The sequence below is a fragment of the Schistocerca nitens genome, chromosome 3, assembly GCF_023898315.1.
Source record: "Schistocerca nitens isolate TAMUIC-IGC-003100 chromosome 3, iqSchNite1.1, whole genome shotgun sequence".
NCBI classification, from domain to species: Eukaryota; Metazoa; Arthropoda; class Insecta; order Orthoptera; family Acrididae; genus Schistocerca; species Schistocerca nitens.
Window position 1 is genome coordinate 49505961 of NC_064616.1, and position 24900 is coordinate 49530860.

Below are 24900 nucleotides of genomic sequence, written 5' to 3' on the forward strand. Positions count from 1 at the left end.
TATGTTAGTTGGTCATTGTACTTATGGAAGGGCAATATTTTGTGGGGCAATATTTGAGAAATTTTTATGTCAGACCTAGTTACTCTCAAGGTCAAAAAAATTATTGACATTTAACAATTTAAACTTACTGCTGATGTTGAGTAAATGTAATGCAAAACTGGCGTATCTTAGTCAAAATAATTATTTAACAGCCTTATAAAAAGTGAGAAAATAACTTCATTTTGTTCAAACATTTTGTAAAAAAATTAAGTACAGAAAATAGCATTGTATACATATTTTTCTGTTTCTGATAGTATCATAAATTTTTGTCTTCTGTCATGATTTTACTTCTTTATGACATTCCATGAATTAAAAATGCCTACATTGTAAGAGTCAACACTTCACTGTTCAAAAGAGTTAACTTTTTTTTCTCTTTTTCCAATGGCTCCTCACTGAATTTGTATGGCCAAGGTGAGTTTGCAAAAGGACAAGGATGCTGCAACAAGAGCAGCACTTTGGAAAAAGGGTCTGCACAATGATCTGTTGATGATGGCCAGGTGAAAGAATTCGCCAGACCATAAGGTGATGGTTACGTCTTGCACCTCATGAGAGAGGCTAATTATTTAGAGACTAATTATTTGTCCATCCCCCCCCCCCCCCAAATCATTGTCATACACACAATTTATAGCTGCTCACAACAAAGTCTGCTAAAGTATACTGAAGTTGCTGCATTTCACACACAGTAACAGGCTGCATTTCATGGAGAACTGTTCTTGCAACATATATTCCACACCGGAATGCAACCCGGCAATGACACAATTGAATTCCTGCCACTGCCTTCATAGCAGACTATTCATGTCTCTTTTTTAAACTGAATTCCCCTGATGTACTTTCATTTAGAAGAGTTTTGTGTTTTGTAGTAATTTTGATATGGTCTGTACAGGTCTAATAGCATCTCTTATAGCATCAACAGCTTCATGTTGGAGATTTAGTCTTGTTGCAAAATGTTTGCAGAGACCACCTACCCTATCACACGCACTTTTTCCACGGACGGTTGCTGAAAACATCAAATTTTTGGCCTTAATTCTTGTACAGTGTTTTCCAATTTCATGAAACTCAAGAAGTTTTTAAAATGAGATGCTGCACCATCAGCCACCTACAAACATTAAGGAAATGTATGGTTTTTAGATGCTATGTTATGAATTATCATGCTGACTGCACTGCATGCATGTGCACTGTCATGAATGAGATAGACACTGACAATAGTAAAACAGTGTGATGTTCGAAGGAAGTGAGCAACACGTGTTAATATTGACACGTGTGATGCATGCCAGTGGTGACTCGGAACTTCCTTCTGCAAAGCAAAAGACCAGTTTTCAGCAAACTGAAAATGAAGAACTATTGTGTGTGTTTTCTGAGAGGTGGCTGATTTTACTTCTGCTATTGCCTGTCTCTGAAACCTGCAGATATGATGATGAACTACTCCTTTATGACCCAATGCCTAAGCTCTGCAACATACTTCCCTGGCTCCGCTGTCTTCTTCTTCTTCTTCAACCCCCCCCCCCCCCCCTCACAATGCGTAGGTTACATCACGGCAGTATCCTGAAGATTTAATGCTTCACTCGTCATCCCTTCAGTACCAGGACACACTGCACACTCCTGCAACCAACATTTATCTTGGGGCTCTTGACACAGGTCCACAGCACCAGGTCCGTCTCAGCGTACTTCTTCCCTGTGACACTACTCATGGAAAAAGTTTCAAACATGTCCATACTTCCTTCACTGGCCTGCATTTTATCTATTTTTGCTATAAGGAGTAGAATTTTCTGAGACCAATTTTTAAATTTGGGTTCCCTTTTTCATTAGGAGATATGCTTCTCTTACTGATCTTGTTATATATCTTTTTGTCTTTTTAATTTTTTCACCATTTTCACGAACAGAGATAAGAGTCTGATTAGGACTTTGCCTGCTTCAATCTTTGTCATCACTTAGGTAATATTCCAGAGCAACATTAAGAGTCATCTTGCAATGGATGCATACAGTAGGAACCTGGGCATGCCTAAATACTTTTCTCATTATTTTATGAGCTTTTGAAATTAAATAATGTGAGGAAGCAGGTATGTATTTCTGTATCTGCTGCTTGGAGTAGCTATCTGGTATCAGTGTCAGTTATTGTACCTTCTACGTATAGGTAGATGCCGAGACAGTGGTTAGAGTATGAATCCACACATCAAAAATGGCTCTAAGCACTATGGTCATCAATCCCAATCCACACATCAAATCCAGAGAATCTGCATCTATATTACACACTTCACAAAGTTTTGAAGATGCTGCTTGTGTTAAACTTGTTTCAAGTTCTTTCACTTTTATTTGTACTTTCAACTTGTGTTCTTATCTTGCCTGGGCATTTAAAGAGGGATATATTTGGGGCTACAACAGAAATGCTAACATTCAATGTGACAACAACATCACACACAGAAATATAAACATCTGCACTGTCTTCTCCAGTACCGCATTCTGGTGATGGTAATCATTCAGGCAGGTTATCACTAAATTTCTTGTTGTAGCAAATACAGCAATTCCTGCACAATGGATGTGATGGTAACACAGTTACTCAAAGAAAAAGATATTTCTGCAATACCTCTGACAGACTTCCAACAATTGTGAAGTATTTTTAACTTTTATTAAACGACATCTTCTCGTGTAAGCATGGCTTATGAGGCTGTTGTCAGTGTCAGTAACATTCTATCAGGCTGTTGACCACATGGTCACTATATAAAATTGTCCAACGTTGCAATAGCGGCCAAAACATCAGACAATGTTATAAATTGACAATGTGGTCAACAGCCCAGAAGAATTTTATTGACACCATCTTCTTATGTCTTTTTCATAGCCCACACACCTCACCCATTCACTACTATATTTTCTCACTGACACTGTATCTAAAAGAAAAGATAAAAACAAACAAAACAAACTCTATGCAGAAGGGGTCATAAGCAAGTTCTTGCCAATTTGTTACAAACAGGAGAGAGCTTGAAACAGTGTTGCCAACATGTATATTTTACACTAGAAATTCAATGATGTGAAATATGCAGAATGTTGAAAAATTTCTAACACTTTACAGAGAAACATATTGTCCATTTTGATTGCAGTAACTGCTAACAAACACATTAACCAAACAATATATTTAGCAATTTTCGTAAGTTTTGTGATGGGCGTTTTAGGCAAATAATTCGTAAAAATGCATAAAAATGAGATTTTTAAAATTTTTAGTAATAAATATTTACATAATACAGATAGCTGTAGCAGAGAAGACATTGTTTATAATTATATCAGCTGTATCTGCTAATATAACAAGGAAGTTAGTACTCTGTCACTTCCCAAATTAGAAAAAAAAATTAAGGAGAAAAAATTAAAATTTTTGTATTTTCTTCCTAAAAGTGTAAGTTAAAAGAAAACCCATGAGAGAGAGAGAGAGAGAGAGAGAGAGAGAGAGAGAGTGTGTGTGTGTGTGTGTGTGTGTGTGTGTGTGTGTACACACGAAGAGCGAGCTTTAAAGCAAAGCATCTGCAATTTCTCCACTGCTTTATTAGTAACACTTTTTTTAGTTCTCAACTGTTTTAAGAGTTATCTACAAAATACAAATTTTTCAGAGGACTGAACCATTTACAAAAACCACGATACAAGAAAATATTTATATGATACAGAGGTCTAAAACATTTTTCCAGAGAAATTCATGATCATGAATTTACATGTACTGCATGATTTGAGATGAAACTGTCCATCTAGAGAATAAATTTTTCACTCTGCAGTAGCATGTCCACTGATATGAAACTTCCTGGCTGATTAAAATTGTGTGCCAGACGGTGACTCGAACCCATCTCCACAATATCGCTTTTTTTCGCAGTTCAGTTTCGCAGGACAACTTCTGTTAAATGTAAAAGATAGTACATGTGGTACTGGCAGAAGGATAACTGTGAGGAGGACAGATCGTGAGTCGTGCTTTGGTAGTCCTATGTTTGAGTCTTGGTATGGCAAACAGTTTTAATCCGCTAGCTTCAATTATGTACCTGTCTGCCTGTTTATCTCTGAACATTCATATTTTCCCATGAGGAAGATAGTATACTAATTGCACAAGTCACTGTTAGCACATTAATATGCAAGTAGAGTCCGTCGTCATCTCCTCTTGCAATTCAATTAAAACTACTACAACCGGCACATACTGAAATTTATAGCAACATTCATTAGAGGGTCTTCCTACATGGATGTCAAATTTGTCTGGAGACAATGAAATAAAATATGTTATGTTAAAAAAAAGAGAGGAATGTTTGATGTTCCCAGCATTACTAGATTTCCACATTATACACACACTAGTAAACTTACAACTTGTTCACTGATCTAGTTTCAATCGATACTATTTACAATGCAAAGTGCATTACTAAATGTGTGCTTCTTTAAATGTATAAACAGGTTTATTCTGCTGATTTAATAGAAGTTGAAAGCTACCACTTCATTTGTAAGGTACTTTTTATTTTTCAGTACTTAAAAGCACGACTAGTTTCAGGCTCTTACATGCCCATCATCCGATACCATACTGAAAATAAACAAGAGCACTAATACTAATTTTTACACACAGTAGTATATACATGGAAAAAGTTTCATACGACATTTCAGAGAACAGCGGTCGGGCTACACGCAGTGTAACCTAAGTCTATGGCAAAGCGACACCAGACAGGACTATGGATGATTGTCTGGGATAATAAGGCTTGGCTACTATACAGCATTTCTATTTCACATACCTGTAAAATGGCCTCTTAATAAAAAGTTTTCATATTTTTCATTTTTTATCCTACGACAACAGTGCATTATTGCGCATTGTTGTCTGTGTCCTCACTAAATTAAAATTTGCTTATCATTTGTCTTACCTGTATCATACAACTCTTTGAGCCACTGGCTTTTAGTTAACAGTTTTTGAATTGTTCCTACTTTTAATATGTCCCTTTAGTGCTATTGTTGCTAGCTATTAATTGCTATAGGAGTTTTTGACAGAGTGGACTTTTAGGTTTTGCTACCTTTTTTTGTGAGATGCTTTTTAATAGGAACAGCACATGTGTATGTTCTTTTAAGTCATGACCATGTCACGTTATTCCATGTCACCATTAAACTAGCATGCCACTCATGGAAAATGGAATTTTTTTAAAATGTGTTTTACGGTTTTTACATGAACTATATGTCGCCGGCTTCCAGTTTGTTTTACTACAGTTCCGTACCACCCTGTTCAATATGTTCCTTTACTGCTCCTAATATACTCTTTATGCTTTTCATGTAACTTTCTTGTAATGATTCTTTTTTCGTCTTGAATGAAAGTCAATACTTCAAATTGTGAACGGCCAAACTAGGTGGTCCCCGCATTGTTCATCCTGTTAACAGATGGGAGTACTTTTGCCACTCTGGTTTACCAGTTTGCTTCCCTCTGTGTGTACGCTACTCCATGCTCTGCACTTGTTGGTGGCACACTGAGTTCTATACTTGTTCAGGGTACAACACAAAGTGTGTCCTGGTTTTCATTGCATATTTCTTTACCCAGGCAGTCGTCCTTAGTACTCTCTGGTGTTGCTTTACCATTGACTTAGGTTTTACTGCACTTCTTCCAACAGCTGTTTTCTAATATGTTATATGGATCTGCTTTTTTCCCATATATAAAACTGCATGTAAAAATTATTAGCTTTCTTGTTTATTTTCAGTATCACACCCGACGATGGGCATGTAAGGGCCCGAAACTGGTTGTGCTTTAAGAGCTGAAAAATAAAAAGTACCTTACAACTGAAGCAGTATCTTAAATCTCTACTAGAAGGCTCAGTTGCAGATGTTCGTCCAGCAGAACTGTCTGCTAATTTAGTTTGAGTTCGTGGGAACATTATTGCATATACTGATCTTGTTGTGTCTTGCTCATACAGCATAGACACAATGAGGTAGCTAGGTGCACGCTAAACTAACGCAGACGGGCTTGAAGTTCTGGAACATGAGACTTATTAATGAATAAGAAGAAAAGTACGTAGATGTTACTTAACTTTTATTCTCTTGTTGGAATACATCTCTTGAATAGTAGTAAGCTATAAGCACTGATACAAATGGCGCCTTGCTAGGTAGTAGCTATGGACTAAGCTGAAGGCTATTCAATCTGTCTCTCGGCAAATGAGAGGAAAGCTTCGTACGTCTGGTCGCAAGCTATGTCGTCCGTACAACTGGGGGCGAGGTCTAGTCCGTGTCTTGTGACCTGCCATGTGGTGGCGCTAGGTTTGCGATTACACAGTGGCGACACGCGGGTCCGACATGTACTACAGGACCGCGGCCGATTTAAGTTACCACCTAGCAAGTGTGGTGTCTAGCGGTGACACCACAGATCTAACAAACTGTGCACAGCAACCACAATGCATGAAATATCACAGTCATCCCCATAAATGAAGAGCCAATGTTGATACACGCCGTGCATGTCGCAAGTTACGAGAACTCGATAGCAGTGGTGAGGAATGGGGTTGGGTAAGAAAGTTGTTGCAAATGTAAATATGGAGTAATGAGAAGGCATCAAATCTTGCTTTAAAATGGAAGAAACTGTGACACACATTTCCTAAACACTAAATGGTATTCACAGATATATTTCTAATGATAATGAATTCTCCGTGTTGGACAAGATGAGACTAAGGACAATTTCAGGAAGGCCGACTTACACTATAGCTTTAGCAAACAAATTAATCACATGTTGACTTAGAATATTACACTTCACTAACAGTACAAATAGGCTAAGTGTACATCTGTAAGAATGTACTACGAAAGTTGTATTTAAAACATTGTTTAACACCATCACCATCATAACTTGTATGATGTGATTATTCGTGATACCAACTCTAAATGAAAATTTTCTGCATAGGTTTAGAGAAGACTGACAATGGTGGACAAAGCGCTTTAAGATATAACTTTTCTGTGTGGTCAGATTATAAATGGAGTAAATAAGAGGCCTGATAAACTCACAACTGTGATGGCATATACACTGTATTCACGAGCCATAGAAGCAGTTACTTTCTTTGTTCCAAAAGTGGCATAAAACTTTAAAGGTTTTCACATTCAAAAATCTGCAATGAGTTGCATTTAACACTTACTGCTGGCCTTGCAAACCTCGACATTTCTTACAAAGCCAACCATTTTTATGGATGTTTAATACTTTTTACTAACAAAAGCTACTCAACATTTAACAGTGATAAAACCTTTTGTGAAAGCCTAAAACCTCTTCTCCTGAATTACATATTTACAGATTCTTTGTATGTTTGATCTTTTCCCTTATATTTTAAGGAATGTTAGGTTTTGCAAAAAACATAAAAGCTCAGCACAGTCAATATTTTAAATAACCATTGTAATCCTAAAAATTCTACTTTCAACTTCTTAAAACTAACCACCTATAACCCCAATTGTAGATTAAAAGTGTTGGAACTTAAATAGTGGCAACTATTTATTCACAACCGATACAAAAGACTTCCATGTTTGCACTTGTTACTGTCCTTCAAAGTAGTCACCAGCATTGTGTAGAACCCATTGCCACCGATGTGGAAGGCGTAGTATATTGTTAGCAGAGCCTGTTCTGTTGATGGTGTGAATGGAGTGGTCTGCTCAGTTGGCCCATAGAAGAACTGTCTGCTAGCGTCTACGCACATTGATAATTACTGCATAAAGTACGCTTTATGAATTTAGACAGACACATCATCTTATCTTTTACTTTAATGTGGAGACTGCGTGCATTTACCAAACTCATAGAGAAATAATGAAATGCAAGTTTCCTCTACCATTTCAGTGTTCTGTGCTCCAACCCCTTGAGCAGACAGCTCAACCTCTACCTTTTTTTGTTGCACATTTCCCAATCGACACAGTGCAGATCGATTGAGCCGATCAGTATACATGATTTCATAATGAGAAGCTGGAGAAACTGTACCCCATGAAAGGATGGGATTGGCAGTCCAAAATTTTGCATCTCATCAATTAATGGGACTGACAGTGTCAGCAACACTGAAACTTTTGCCTTTCACACTGCTTTAAAAAGAAAAAGAAACTGTTCTCAAAATCAGTTGATGCAATACACATAATAAATTGTTGTGCAATGCAAAATCAGTAAAATAATAAAAAGTTAGACAGCACAGGTCGACAGTAAATATGAATAATTGTGGCACATCCACTCTAACCACAGCGTTCCCATCATGGTGTTAAAGAATTCATCAAGCATATGGTCCATACCAATGCAGGTAGGCTAGGAAAAAAATCTTACCTCCACAGTCTCAGATGTTATTGAATTTAGCATATGTTAAAATGAAGGACTAAGTAAGAAACACGTATCTTTTTTTGTTTTCTCCAAAAAAAATTCTGCTACGAGATACAGCTTTCCAAAGATGACACTGCGCATATCATTTTGAGGATACAAATTTTCAAAAAAATTTTACATTGCTGTATCTCTGGAACAGTTCTAGATATTTTGTTGGTTTTTTTTTAGTTGAAAGATAATTGCTTTATAATAATAAAGAAATCCTCCATTTGGACTTATTTGTCAAAGTTTTTTTACTATTGCATTCTGAACTTTTTTATAATTTATGGAAATTTTTTGTTTTCAAAAATGCCAATCCATAAAATTTTGATTTTTTTCTGTTGATTAGTACTATTTAGTTCTACATTCCATGAAAAGGGGAGCTTCCACTTTTAGGTTGAAAAGGTTTTATAAACAATTGAGCCGGTCGGTGTGTCAGCAATTCTAGGCGCTTCAGTCTGGAACCGCGCGACCGCTATGGTCGCAGGTTCGAATCCTGCCTCAGGCATGGATGTGTGTGATGTCCTTAGAACTACTTAAACCTAACTAACCTAAGTTCTAAGGGACTGATGACCTCAAGTGTTAAGTCGCATAGTGCTCAGAGCCATTTGAACCATAAACAATTGAAACTTTTGCCATACATAAAACCCATTTTATTACCACATTATCACGTAACAGACTCATAAAAATCAAAACCTAGCCTTATTCAACACGATTTTTAGTTTGGAAAGATGAGTAAGAGACTAATTTTTCAAGGATTTTAAATGGCTTCAAAATGTATGTGAAAGGTGAAAAGACAAAGGTTTCAATTTATACAACTTCTGTGCACTCTGTTTTGTACTGAAATTAGCCAGTCAATGAACTAAAAACGTTTTCCACTGCTTCAGTATCTTCCTTTGATATAGAATGATGCCTCCCTGTTGAACTAATAGGAACTGGAGCACTTACAATCTTCAAAACATTGTGAACAGGAAATGGGCACTTCTGGCATGTTGCTGTCCTTCAGCTGGAAACCTATATCCAGCAGCTGGCCCATGTAGCAGCATAAAGTTCACTACAATTTTCTATACTCTTAACTGGTGTCTATAATCTCTGCAATCCACCAGTCACAGTCATACACACACGCCACAAACATCCCCCTTTCTCAGGTTGTGAATCTGAATATTAGCCTGCTATTTCTGAGGTGTTGGCCAAAAACAATGAAATTTATTCTTTCTTGCTATTTAAAGTGTGTGCAATTGGAGTTCACCAATCACTTTGAGTCCAAAACTATGTCTTCTGAATTCCTTTTACAGGAGTAGTTTGTTTGAACCATTATGATTTTTTCTACTAAAGGAATTCGTCGATTTCTTCTTTGGACAAAAGAATGATGGCTGTGGATGTGTAAAATTTTTTCAACTCTCATAAAATCCTCAGCATTATGAATCACAGCTGTATTTTGTCTGGAGTTATGTTTCGTAGCATGGTGGTTTAGCAGACCTCCTACACCATCACAAGGCCTCTTCCCATGACCAGTAGCACAGTATACCCAGTCAGCTGGCACAAGCGACTTACACAATTCAAACAGCTGGTAACAATTTTTAAAATGACTAGGAGCACCACCAGAAATAATGATGGTCTTCTCTGTCCCTGTTTGCAGCAGAAGAATTTTGCGCATTGCTAGCAAAGAATGTGCTGAGTCATGTCCTGTATCATCACTCATAAGTGCAATACTTGTGGTCTTGTTTTGAAAATATGTCACTCCTGTAAAAATTGAAACCTGGTCATTACTCCAGTGATACCCTTGTACTTCTTGTGGGAGAATTACAGACCAATTCTCAGCAAAATCACAGTGAAGCACTAAACACAGTTCTTCAGCTCGTACACACCCTTTCACTTTTGCAAGGTGGTGTTATTGCCATTTCCACAGATGCTGGTGTGTTACTGCTTCTACTGACCATTTACCAAGTTCATCAATAAAACTGTCAAAGGCAACAGTTTTCTTAATTACTTTATTATCCTCCCATGTCGCATATGTAGTTCCTGCAGAGTTATCTTCTACATCTTCCAGACCAAGTGTCTGTGAAGTCAGTCCTCTCTTTCCAGGGCAGTCACCACATTCTTGAAACAAACAAGTCTCTCGCTTTACGTCACAGACTACTAATGACTTCACAAGCCCAACCAAGGTGTCATATGTCATGTGCTCCAGAAAGTTCTTCAAAGTTACCACACAGAGTTCAAAATTTGTGAAGTACACACATAAACGGACACCTCTAGGTGGGTGTGGAACTACCCACTTAGGTTGTAGTGCATAACATTTTGATCTTCCAACATGTGACGTTGTATACTTGCTCTTATCAATTGCAAAAGTTTCTTTAATACTGCGAAGTCATGTACCTCTTCACTTTCACAACTTTTTGACTTTTGACCTTCAACCTTTTTTGTTAGCACTCTGGCAAGAGCAGTCCCATTTATCTTCCAGATAAAATGACTGCACTATTTGAACTTCTACAGGATGACCCTAGTAGGGATCTGGTCTTCCAAAGACTCCTTTTACAGGCCTCACATTTCTTGATTTGTCTACCATGTACTTCTATACTGACTGAATGTGGTTCAAAATTGTTTTCTTTGAAAATGTCTCTGGAATAATAGTTAAAACTAGCACGTTTTCACTGTACGATGCACAATATTCAACAGCTGAATTGACATTTGCGAAAAATTCCTGGCAAGAGGTGCAAGAGTACTTTGGTTAATTTCCTTCTGAAGATGGAATTTCTACTTTGAAGAGTGTGGTCAGCTTTGCTGTAGTGTATTCATCCATAGCTTTGGTAATTTCTCTGCACTTTCTTGACACACAGAGCTTATGGCTCGACTTCACTGACCACGGTTTCTTAATAGGACTAACACCTACCTATGTAGTTGACTGAAGAAACAACATCAGTGAAGACATACACTACCTTGAAAGTTAACAAAAATAATTTTTAAAATAAAACCTGTCCAACTTAAAAGTGGAAGCTCTCATCTACAGAGGATATAGCCCTACATGATACTAATCAACATAAAAAAGCTAACTTTTCTGGACTGGCATTTAAAAAAAATTTTTTTCTGTGACTTATAACAAATTTCAAAAGGCCACAGCAAAAGAACTTGGACAGATACGTCTAAACAGAGGATACCACTGTAATCGTACAGCAATTGTCTTTCAAAAAAAACTAGAACAATTACAGAGATACAGCATTTTAAATTTTTTTCTGAAATCTCTATCTTCAAAATGGTATTCGCAGTGTCATCTTTGGAGGCCTGTATCTCAGAGCAGGAAAGTTTTTGTAGAAAATAAAAAAATACTTGTTTCTTACTTACTCCTGAATTTTTTAACATATGCTAAATTCAATAACATATGAAACTATGAATGTAACCCTCCTGCCTGAGGTGATACGGATTATGCCATCACAATAAAACAACACTTGTCCATCCCCTTTTGGAGTACTGCTGTGCAGTGTGGGATCCTTGCCATATAGGGTTAACGAAGTACATCTAGAAAGTTCACAGCACATTTTGTATTATCGAGAAATACGAAAGAGAGTGTTGCAGACACGATACAGGACTTGGCGTAGACATCATTGAAACAAAGGCATTTCTCATTGCAATGGGATCTTCTCGCGAAATTTCAATCACCAACTTTCTCCTCCAAATGTGACAATAGTTTGTTGGCGCTGAAATGCATAGGGAGAAATGATCATCACAATAAAATAAGAGAAGACAGAACTCACACAGAAAGACTTGGGTGTTTGTTTTTTTCCATGCACTGTTTGAGGGTGAAATAATAGAGAATTATTGCGAAGGCTGTTCAATGGACCCTCTGCTAGGCACCTAAGTGTGATTTGCAGAGTATCCATGTAGATGTAGGTAATCAGAGGGAGGGAGAGAAGAAAAAAAAAGAGAGACGATGTATCTTTATCAGCACGATCATTTACAGTAATACAAAAACACTTGTAAAGCACCGTTTGACACAGTTTGAAGACTAAGGTCAGTAGCTCTAGCTGGGACAGTTTTCTAAGTTCGTGTAAATCATCATTTCACTTTACACGAGAGTCTTGTGACTGAAGCATAAATTTTCAATACAGATGTTAGACTGCCTTCCACACTCAGGATCTACTCATGCTCACTCACTATACCACTTAACTTTATGGATAGGAACTGCACACTATCTCTTCTGCCTATGGAAGTGAGAGAAATAGAACAAACAGTCTCATCACCGACATGAACTGACTACCTGTCGTACAAATCAAAAGCAAACTCGTAACCTCAAAAATGCTGACATAGTTTTGATAGTAACCTCATCTACCCAATGACACGTTATCTTCATTATTTCACGGTTTGCATTCCACTGAGGACTTTCCAGGTACAGCAAAGACAAATTTTAAATCTGTGGCAAGTATAGAAATCACTTATTACACGTTTTTAACAATTTGGTACACTAGCCCTAATTAATTGAGTGAAAAATTTTATATGATTTTCTGTCCCTATTTTAGAACGTTGTTGATTACGAAATAAAATACTTCCAGAATGAATGCTTAGGTCTCCAGAGGTGTTCATACCATTACTAACTTTTAAGACATGCCAAAAGTAAGTGCAACTCCAGGATCTGAACACCGGCCTTTGTCTATCGTATATTCTTGTTGACTGAGCTACCAAGACACATGTCAGGGCCCATTCCACAGTTTCAATCAGATAGAACATTATCTGGGAAAAATTACATATTGGACCCCAGTTCCTTTTTTCAGTATGGCACAGAAGTTAACATTAGGCTGCACTAAAAGTCAATTTGGTTTTTAGATTTGTTGGCTTCACCAACTCACAACCAAATGTGTCATCTTTCAACCTAAATGAGACCTTGGGCTGCACTACTGATCAGTCTGCCACCAGAATGGTCGAGGTGGAGGGGGGTCTAATACCACACTTTAACCCATTATCCCCACTTTGCATACTTCACAGATGTTCTCTCCATCGACAAATACTCTTGGTGAAAATAATAAAGTGGAGACTGAATTAGCTACAGATCTCTTAATCTCTCCTCAGAAGTGTAATGTCAAACAAAGATTCTCATAAGACTGTAAACGCATGGTGGAATAGTGCTACAGATGGAGCAGGGTTTCAATTACCCTCACATTGTGTCAAACTACTACTATTACAAGATAATATGATATACTATAACCTAACCAGGACCCTGCCTTTTGTAGATAATAAAACTTGCACTAAAAACCCCATGACTGACAAATTAGTTACTATATAGTTCATTTGAAATTAAAGTACTACTACTCATTATGTTACTATACAAACAGCAAAATAGATTTCCAGTAGAAGGATGGTGTTAAATTCAATTCGTTAATACTTCCAGAATGAATACTTAACTCTCCAGAGGTGTTCATACTGACTTTAATATAAGACATGTAAATCATTCCCACTTCGTTTATGAAATGCAAAACGGCACAGAAAGAAAACCATTGGGTAATTATCAGATTTGTGGAATTGCATTTCATTTCGTAAGAATGAGCTAGTGAATCCACCCCCCCCCCCCGATTTTCCTAGGCGATAAACAAAATATGCATCAAAATATTCGGCAGGATTATGTCTATTACATGGTAGTGCTTTCTGAATTTACCTAATTTAATTAAAAAAAACAGGTTTAAACATAGTACACATGTGGTCATTGATCTATGCCAACCTATCTGCCTCTTCATCAGTACCGCTGCCCGTCACATTGTCTTCAATACCTGGCCAAATTGTCGCCCTAATACAGGTTTCGGGTTATACTACAGACCAATATCATCTCAACCAAGGAGGGACAAACGTGCAGGCATTATCATGTCCTAGTGCTTTATTTACGTAATGAAATACACAATATTAGGGGAATTTAAAAATGCAAAATTATATAAATTTTACAGTTAACCAACGGGTTCTCCTGTAAATTTTTGATCCCTATATGGATGTAAATGTGGCATATCATCAAACTATGTGAGGTCCTCGAAATTACTAATTATAAACACGCAAATTACGGGACAGTCGTGCAACATATATATCATCCAACCTACCGTTAACCAACAAAATATTCCATTAGCAAATTTGAATAAAGCTGGCGATGTGGTCAGAAGAATAACGTCAGAACAGTGACATGAATTAATACTCTTTTAAACGACAAACTTGCAAATGAGAATAAATAGCATAAGTCTTCCGTAGAAGTTCCAAAGGTGTCATCTTACTACTAATTATGCACTTACTGGAATGTTCAGCAACTTTAAGACACTGACATACCAAATATGTCAACCCAACCACTTTAAAGCAGATTCTGTCAGAAATCAGCCGTGCAGCATAGTATACAAAACATAATATAAACAAAAGACCGTTGACTTAACTGCTTGACTTTCAAAATTAACAGTTTCGAAACAGTATTCTCAATTAGGCCTATAGGCAATGTTGGTTTTACGTGTACTTAAATTATGATACTACGCTCTATGCTGCAATAAAATAGAACTCTAAGCTCTTAAACCTCTAGTAAACCGATACGGAGGGTGTAGGTGAATGCAGATTGTTTCCTACCTTGCATCTACTGCACAGTTACATGGGTTATTGAAGTTCCACTGATCTAATATCAATACGGCAATTCGGACACATATGCAGTTCATAAAATATTGATGCGTACCACTAGTCCCAAAATAAGGCAATAAACAAACAGTGACGGGGAATTATGCACGCAGCGTTGACTACGAATACAAAACGTATCACCAACAACTCATTTGTTATTATGTCTGAAATTACTTACCATAGTTTCTCTTTCTCCTCAGATCAGACATTAGTGCCACATATACTAATTGCGAACACATTATCACACAGTGAGATTTACGATTTCTGCCACACAAACTGTCTTCACATTCCTGTTGCCAGCTTTTGTAAGTCAGATGTCGCACTTATGGTCGCACGAAATAAACGTCACGTAGTACCACAAACCATATATCACAATGTTCTTTATAAAGATGAGGAACAGTCACAATGAGATAACCACACTAAATTTGCGCAATAACTATACATTCTTTCTCCAAATGGAATCGTCCATTACCGCTACAAACACTGTCAACTACAATGGCTACTACGTTCAATATTCCAAACTCATTAACATCGGAAGAATAAGCAAACAACGAAGGTTTGATTCCACAGACATTACAATCACGTCCCAGAGAAAGTTTGACTAGTTACTAGAAGTTGAAGCTACAAATTTGAATAAAAAATAATGCAACAGTAATTCACAAAAATGTATTTCAGACACTGCAGCTCAGTTTATATACGATACTTGCAACATTCTTGGAACATTTGGAATTTTTTTTCAGCTAGCATTGTGTTACACATGTTTTTACATGCAGATATGCGATACTAATTCTTAACAAAATCTTTTAGACATTAAAAAATTGAAATTCTTCTACGGAATAGAAGGGTTCGTTAAAGAGAAATCTTTTAGTTTGCTTTCTAATTTGATTGATTGGTTGGTTGATTTGGAAGAGGGAACCAAACAGCAAGGTCTTGGTACGAGCTTTCAAATTTAACTTTGCTGATTGTTAGATATTTAATGGCGTTGAGTAAGTGATAAAAAATGTTCGTCGGAGTATTGTAAAACGCTTTTTGTGCTAATTATTCCTTAGTGTGACATAGTCGATATCATTTTTTCTTCTGGTATTTTAATTGTGTAGATCATTGTAGCTTTTGAAGTGCAGCGGGTTAATTTACAACAAACGTAATGCGAGAATAAATATACTGTGAGCAGTAGTCAAAATACCCAACTTCTTGAACAGATCTCGTCCAGATTATCGTGGGTGAGTACCATATATTGTCACAAAAGAAGCCGAGTAGCACTGTGGAATAGTGGTCATGAAACTAAACTGTTGCATGAAGGGTCCCGACTTCAAAACTCAACGAGACTGTACAATTTTAATTTCTATATTCGGGTCGAGTACATTCTAGAAGTATCCACTCATGTCTAGAATTATTGTACTGGAATGTTCTGTAGCTGTATATATACTGCATGTCTTCTGGCCAGATGCAGTTCGCTCCGCGCTCTTGTATGTGCAAGTGCTGAATAAACCTTCGTTAAGTGAAGTTAGTGTTCAACATTCACCTAAGTACACCTTCTTCTACGTGACATTATTCTGGTAGAGGCGCTGGGTACTGGAACTTGTGATAATGCACATTGTCGACGACACAGTGGCTCCCATCAGGCCACGACAGAACCGCCGTTTACGTGGCGAGAAACCCGAGTTCGAGCCAGATTCAACAGATCGCTGTCTATCGGAGACAGAAGAAGAAGATGACGTTACGACGACAGCAACTGTGTGCCACCACATGAAACATCGTTCCGGGTTCTCTGGTGACGATGGCCAAGATCCAAACAAGTGGCTGAAGGTAAATAAGCATATAGCCAAATTTAACAAATGGAATGACACCGTGTGTTTGGCTCACGTATTTTTCTACTTGGAGGGCACTGCCAAGCAATGGTATGACATCAACAAGGAGAAGTTCTCAAGCTGGGAAGTATTCCAGGCGGAACAGCGCAAGTATTTCGGCGACACACAACGACAGAAGTGCAAGGCTGAAATAAACGAAAGTGCAGGGCATAGCGTCCAGGAGAAACTAGAGCATCCTACATTCAAGACGTCTTGGAGCTGTGTAAAATAGTGGATCCTAGAATGAAGAAGGAAGATAAGGTTGCACATCTCATGAAGGGTGTTGCTGAGGACATGTATCAAGCCCTACTCCTGAAGGAGGTTTCGACAGCAGACGACTTCATAAAATGGTGCCAGTATATCGAGACAATGCATGAAAATAGAATTACATGCAAGAAGTTTGAACCGCTTCCAAACGTCGTATCGATGTCTGTGGTGGAGGAAGCAACTGATTTTACAAGCATTCTTCGTCACATAGTGACAAAGGATGTTCAGAAGGCACTTGGATTGCACAGTGAGCAAAAAACCGAGACGCATCAACAGGTCATAAGGGAGGAAGTGGAACAGACATTGAACCCCATCTCTCGTCCTTAATGTTCCTTTAAAACGGTGAAAAAATTCGAGACCCAGATGGAGTTACATTCCTACAATGCCACATGAGGAACCTGTTTGGACACCAAGGAAGAGTGACGTCTGGAGGACCCAGGATAACCAACCAGTATGTTTCCACTGCGAACGACCGGGACATGTGGTGCGCTATTGTAGAGAAAGGTGGCGGATATTTGATGACGCCGATGCCAGAAGACGGCAGGTCGATCTTAGCCGACGCCAACTCCGGGACGACGAAGATGAACAAGAAGATGTAGGTGCAGGACGACGTAGGTCACCAGGTCACCATCGCTGCAAGCTAGCCGCTGGAGAGGACGCTCCCCAACACACCTCTCAAGGTCTCCATCGTCGTTTAGAAGCTCCAGTCGATCACCTAGCCGCCGCAACCAGGAAAACTAAAAGGTGCGACCTTCCTTAGAGGTGACGCCGCCAAGGAGAAAAATTCTCCGCCATCGATCACTACAAAAATGATAGGAAACTACGTCGATATCCTCATGGATGGCCGACCAGCCCAAGCTCTTGTGGACACTGGAGCATCATATTCAGTCATTTCGGAGAAGTACCGTCGCCAGTTGCAGAAAACTGTATTCGTCGACAGTAAAACATCTCTGCTGAAGGTGGCTAATGTGAAATATGTAAAACCTACAGGAAGATGTCATTCAGGTGGGTATAAGTGGCCATACACAGCCCTTAGAATTCATCATCTTACGAGAGCGTGGTCATGACATGATTCTAGGAAGGGACTTTTTGAAAGCTTCTCAGGCAATTGTGGTTGCTCGAAGATTATGCTAGACGAGATGAGATACTGTGGACAGGAAGATGCGCATCCGAGTGTGTGGAGACTACGTGTGCTGGATGAAGTGATCATTCTTGCAGTCAATGCTAGAAAGGTAACTGTCACGTGTCATGCCATGCATCAACACATGGATCTTGTAGTGGAATGTAAGAGAAGCATACCACTGAAGAATAACTTGGTCATTCCAGCCTCTGTTGTCTGGTTTAAGAACAGATTCGGTGAATTGTGGATAGTTAACTATCGCCGAGAACCGCCGATCCTTCCAAGACGCATGTGCGTAGAAAACACTGTGCCATTAATTGAAGATCAGCTAAGCGTCATAGAAACCTCCCATGCCGAGTCTGTGGGGGAAATTAGCGCTACCACTACGAGACAAAATCTTCTAGCTCGACTATCACCAGATCTCACTAAGGAACAACAGAAGAAGCTACTTGCCAAACTTCAAGCGTTCTCTGAATGCTTCAATCCACAGGTGAAGAGGAAATCAGACAAATCGATGGTGAAGCACCAGATTAGCACTGGAGACCGTCAACCAATAAGCCAGAGAGCATACCATGTGTCAGCAACGGAAAGACGAATAAATCGCGACGAGGTAGAGAAAATGATGAAGAATGGCAACATTCAGCCTTCGTAGAGCCCATGGCCGTCACCTGTGGTCCTTGCCAGGAAGAAGGATGGCAGTTGGCGATTTTGTGTTGATTACAGGAAGCTTCATAAGATTTCCCTGTGGTAAATGGATTGTCAGACCATGATTCACAACTGATTAACTTACAAAACCTAAGAGGGTGTACAGTTCAGAAACCATTAAGTGAAAGTGTAAGGTCGCTAAAGCCGGTATCTATACAGCACTTCAGAGAAAGCTTAAAACATGTTAATTGCGGAGATGTATTTAATGAGCCAAATGCTAATGATAAGTGCAAAATATTTCTTGATAAATTTATATCCCTCTTAGAACATTGTTTCCCAAAGAAAATTACTAAGTGTAACACCACACACTTTTCAAAGAAACCTTGGATTACTACAGGTATTAAAGTGTCTTCAGAAAGAAAAAGAAAACTGTATGAGACAGCAAGAACTAGTAAAGATCCAGAAGTATTTTTACACTATAAAAATTATTGTAACATACTGAGAAAAGTTGCAAGGAAATCAAGAAATATGTATGTTAGAGAAGAAATTAACAACTCCGGCAATAAAATCAAATCAATATGGAATGTTGTTAGAAGGGAGACAGGAAAAGTAGCCACTGGGGTAGGTAGTATTACTGTTAAAGAGAACGAGACCATCCTAACCAACAGTACACAACTAGTTAATGTATTTAAGAATCATTTCTTAAGTGTAAGAGAAAAAAATTGTGAGAACAGTTCAAAAGAAAAAGCTAGGCAGTAAATGGAAGAGTCTGTCTTGAAAAAAATTAGATTAATTATTAAATCTCTGAAAAATAAATGTTCTGATGGAGTAGATGACCTCTCTAATAAGATATTAAAACAATGTGGAGCAATTGCAGCTGATGTTCTGAGTCACATATGCAATGCATCACTAACTCAAGGTATTTTCCCATACAGGTTAAAATATGCCATTGTCAGGCCTCTCTACAAAAAGGTGGACACCATAGATGTAAATAATTATCGGCCAGTATTTTTGCTTACAGCATTCTCAAAAATCTTCAAGAAAGTAATGTACTCAAGAGTGGTTAGCCATCTCAACAGTAATGGGATACTTAGTAAATCACAGTTCGGATTTCAAAAATGCTGTTCCACTGAGACAGCAATATACAATTTCACTGTCCCCTTAATAGAGTCCTTAAATAGAAAATGTCACCAATAGCAATTTTCTGTGACTTGTCCAAAGCATTTGACTGTGTGAACCATGACATTATGTTACAGGAATTACAAGTCTATGGTATAAATGGAATAGCATATGAGTGGTTTAAGTCATACCTACAGAAGAGGAAGTAAAATGTTTCCTTATATGGGTCAAGTGATTTAAATAAGTTTGCCACTTCATCTAACTGGGGTGAAATTACATTAGGTGTTCCACAGGGCCCCCTTCTGTTCTTGATATATGTGAACGACCTCCATTCCTATCTGTAACAGGAAGCTGAACTGACACTGTTTGCTGATGATACAAGCATCATTATTAATCCAGTAAAAGAATGTCCAATTGAAAATGATATAAATAAATGGTTTTCTGCAACTGGGCTTGCTCTAAGCTTTGAGAAAACACAGTACATCCAATTTTCTGATGCAAAAGTACAATTTCTTCAATAAATATAACACATCAACAGAAGTCAGTAGACAGGATAGAGCATACTAAGTTTTTGAGTGTACATATAGATGAGAATCTTAATTGGAAAATTCATATTTTGGGTCTCCTAAAGCGACTAGGTACAGCAACTATTGCGAGGATTTTGAGGATATAGAAATTAATAAGTTAATATACTTTGCATACTTTCACTCTCTGATGTCATACAGTATAATATTTTGGGGTAACTCAACATTTAGACAAAAAATATTCACTGCTCAAAAGAAAGTGGTTAGAATAACGTGTGGGGTTCATAGTTACGCATCTTGTAGGCATCTTTTTAAAAGATTGGGAATTCTTACAACAGCCTCACAATACATCTACACACTAGTGAAACTTGTTCTCAATAACATGGACCAGTTTAAAAACAACAGTGATATTCACGATTATAATACCAGAAAAAAAGAAAGACTTACACTATCCTTTGTGCAACGTATCTTTGGCACTGAAAGGGGTAAAATATACTTCTATAAAAATTTTCGACAAATTACCAGATGAAATAAGGTGTCTGACAGACAGATGTAATAGCTTCAAAAAATAAATTGAAATCATATCCCCTTGACAACTCATTCTATACCATAGATGAATTCTTGAATAGCAATAAATAAATCAATAAATATAGTATATGCATTTTGTGCCATTTAAGGGAATGGGGTAAATAATAGAAATATTAATCCTTAACTCTGTAATATATATATATATATATATATATATATATATATATATATATATATATATATATATATATTAGAAAATTTTGTTTGATATGTGCATTTCTTGTGCACTTGTCACGTTCCACGTCATAATGGCTACCGTACCATGCGATTGATCAATGGAACACGCAACCAACTAACTACCTAAAAAGGACGTTTACCCTCTTCCACGAATTGACGATGCACTAGATGGTCTAAAGGGGGCTAAGTTTTTCTCAACCATGGACATGTGCTCGGGATATTGACAAATCGAAGTAGATGAGGCTGATTGTGAGAAAATTGCATTCATCACCCCTGAGGGCCTGTATGAATTTAAGGTAATGCTGTTTGGTTTGTGTAATGCGTCAGCAACTTTTGAACGGATGATGGATAATGTTCTAAGGCATCTGAAGTGGACGATGTGTCTTTGTTATTTAGATGACATTATAGTGTTCAAAATATGGTTCAAATGGCTCTGAGCACTATGGGACTTAACAGCTGAGGTCATCAGTCCCCTAGAACTTAGAACTACTTACACCTAACTAACCTAAGGACATATACACATCCATGCCCAAGGCAGGACTCTAACCAGCGACCGTAGCGGTTGCGCGGTTCGAGACTGAAGCGCCTAGAACCGCTCAGCCACTCCGGCCGGCCATTATAATGTTCTCAGAGACGTCTGATGAACTCGTAAATGACTGAGAGCCGTTCTTAAGTGTCTCCAACAAGGCGGACTGAAACTTAATCCAAGAAAGCGTCTGTTTGGAGCAAAAGAAGTCAAAGTACTTGGACACCTTATGTCAAACGAAGGTGTGCGGCCAGACCCAGAAAATGTGAGATCTATAACGGAATTTCCTATTCCTGGACAGATTAGAGATGTGAGAAGCTTCCTTGGATTATGTTCTTATTACCATCGTTTTATCAAAGACTTTTGTATCAAAGCCAGGCCACTCCAAGAGCTGTTAAAAGCTGATGCTAAATTTATCTGGGGTGGTGCTCAACAAGATTCTTTCGATGTGCTGCGAAAAGCTCTGACGATTGACCCTGTACTTGGTCTGTATGATGAGAGAGCACCTACAGAACTACACACAGATGCCAATGGGTATGGGCTCTGTGCTGTTCTGGTGCATCTTTCGGATGGAAAAGAGAAGGTTATAGCCTATACTTCTAGAAGACTTACAAAAGCCGAGAGAAACTACTCAACCACAGAAAGAGAATGCCTTGCTGTGATCTGGGCCATGTGCAGATGTCAACAGTATCAAAATGGAAGGCCGTTCACAGTTGTTACAGACTATCATTCACTTTGTTGGTTGTCAGGTCTTAAGGATCCAACAGGACGACTCGCCAGGGGGGCACTACGTCTTCAGGAGTACGACATTACCGTAGTGTACAAGAGCGGAAGAAAACTCCAAGATGCTGACTGTCTCTCAAGAAACCTTGTGCAAGACCATCAAGACTTTGATGAAGATAGTAACTATCTCACTGCACTCTAGGATCTCTCTGCTGAGCAGAAGAAGGACGTCAAGATATTTCAAATTATGCTTGCCTTAAATCGGTCATTGGATGTGAAAGGAGAATTTAACGTAGTTAATGGATTATGTTGCAAGAAAAACTTTGATCCGTTTGGAAAGAGATGGCAACCAGTGCTTCCTAAACACATGAGATTAAATGTTCTACAGAAATACCATGACACACCTGAGGCCGGACATTTAGGTTTTTATTAACACATGCGATAGAATCCGTAAGAGATTTTTCTGGCCAGGTTTATTTAGTAGTGTCTGTCACTATGTGTCACACTGTAGAGAGTGCCAGAGGAGAAAGACAGTTCCTCAGAAACAACCTGGCCGACTCATACCAATTCCACCAGCCGAAACGCTTTACCAGCATGTTGGGATTGATCTCCTGAGAAGTTTTCCAACGTTTGCTAGTGGCAGTAGATGGATTATTGTTTGCACTGATTATCTGACACGCTATGCCATTACAAATGCCATGAAAACAGCTGAAGCATTAGAGGTAGCCAAATTCACCGTGGAAGACATTGTATTAAAACACGGTGCCCCAAGGTCGTTAATTACGGATCGAGGGAAAGTTTTTCAGCCGAATCTTGTGACAGAGATAAACCATCAGTGGAACATTACTCATCACATGAAGACTGCCTACCATCCGCAAACTAACGAGCTTACTGAACGCCTTAATAAGATCTTGGCCAACATGCTATCATTGTTGAGCAGAGCAACTGGGATGAGGTGCTACCTTTAGTGACGTTTGCCTACAACACCGCCAAAAAAGACACCACAGGATTTACGCCATTTTCCCTGATGCATGGGCGTGAGGCGACTAAGACGATGGACACTGTGTTTCCGTTACATCCTGATGACGTGGATGACGACTACATCGGCCAGGTGTTAACCAGAGCTGAGGAAGCTCTTCAGTTAGCTCGACTCCGCACACTGCAGGCTCAAGGAAACCATCGCCGGAGGTATGACGCGAGCCACTGCCCTGTTGTCTACCAGCCTGGTGACCTCGTCTGGATCTTTACTCCTGTTCGGAAGGTAGGTCTCTCTGAGAAGCTTCTTAGGCGCTACTTTGGACCTCATAAGGTTGTAAGACGTTTGTCTGTTGTTACTTATGAAGTTGAAGATTTCGACCCCAACACAAGACGACGAAAGATCAGAGATACGGTCCACGTCCTTCGAATGAAGCCGTATAAGGATCCTGCAACCCAGGGTAAATTCGAAGCTCCAGCGACAGGCAACAAGCGGAAAGGTAACGAAGGGCGTAGAGGCAAAGGAAGTTCTAAGAAGATCACCGCCAGGGCGAGAATCAATCATCGGGAGTCGGAGTATGCAGGACCAATGGCTCGTTCCCGGACTAGGATGATGTAACACCGAGACACTGTTCACTTAAGGAGAATGCATTGTGGGAGCAGAAGCCGAGTTGCACCGTGGTGTAACGGTAGTGATACTAAGCTATTGCATGAAGGGTCATGAGTTCAAAACTCTCGTGAATTGTACAATTTTAATTTCTATATTCGGGTAGAGTACATTCTAGAAGTATCCACTCATGTCTAGAATTATTGTACTGGAATGTTCTGTAGCTGTATATACACTGTACGTGTTCTGGCCGGAGGCAGTTTGCTCCGCGCTCTTGTATGTGCAAGTGCTGAATAAACCTTCGTCAAATGAAGATAGTGTTCGTCATTCATCTAATTACACCTTCTTCTGCATGGCATTATTATTCTTAACAGTACGTTTTTAACCAATGAAGATTTTATTTCTTAAATATGAGTTACCCCACAACATTATTTCATATGGTATCACTGAATGAAAATACGCAAAATATGTTAACTACTGATATGTCCCTCCCTGAGATTTTCAAAGATCACAAGTGCAAATGTGGCTGAACTATGTTGTTTTAGGAGTTCAAAAACGCGTTATTGAAGTTTAAATCTCATCACTGTGGATTATCCACGCTAGTTACTGTTTCCTCCACTTCTTACACTTATCGTTGGTGTAGTATCTCTTTATGTACGAACTGAATAAATTGAGTCTTTTTGGAACTGAGGGTAAGACCATTCACACACGATCACTCAATAATATCCTTAAGAACATTAGTTATCATTTGTTCTATATTTGGATTAATTACAATACTAGAGTCATCTGAAAAAAGAACTATGCAGCTTGTATATTAGACTGAAGGTAATTTACATAT

General features: G+C 38.5%; 1 protein-coding gene across 1 annotated transcript in view; it reads right to left on the reverse strand.

The window, feature by feature from the left end:
- Positions 1 to 15429, reverse strand: part of LOC126249065 (uncharacterized) — a 54740-nt gene extending 39311 nt beyond the window's left edge. Inside the window, exon 1 of the mRNA XM_049950716.1 lies at positions 15123 to 15429. The gene's annotated coding sequence lies outside the window, so the exon portion shown is untranslated. The remainder of the gene's footprint in view (positions 1 to 15122) is intronic.
- Between the last annotated feature and the right edge of the window lie 9471 nt (positions 15430 to 24900).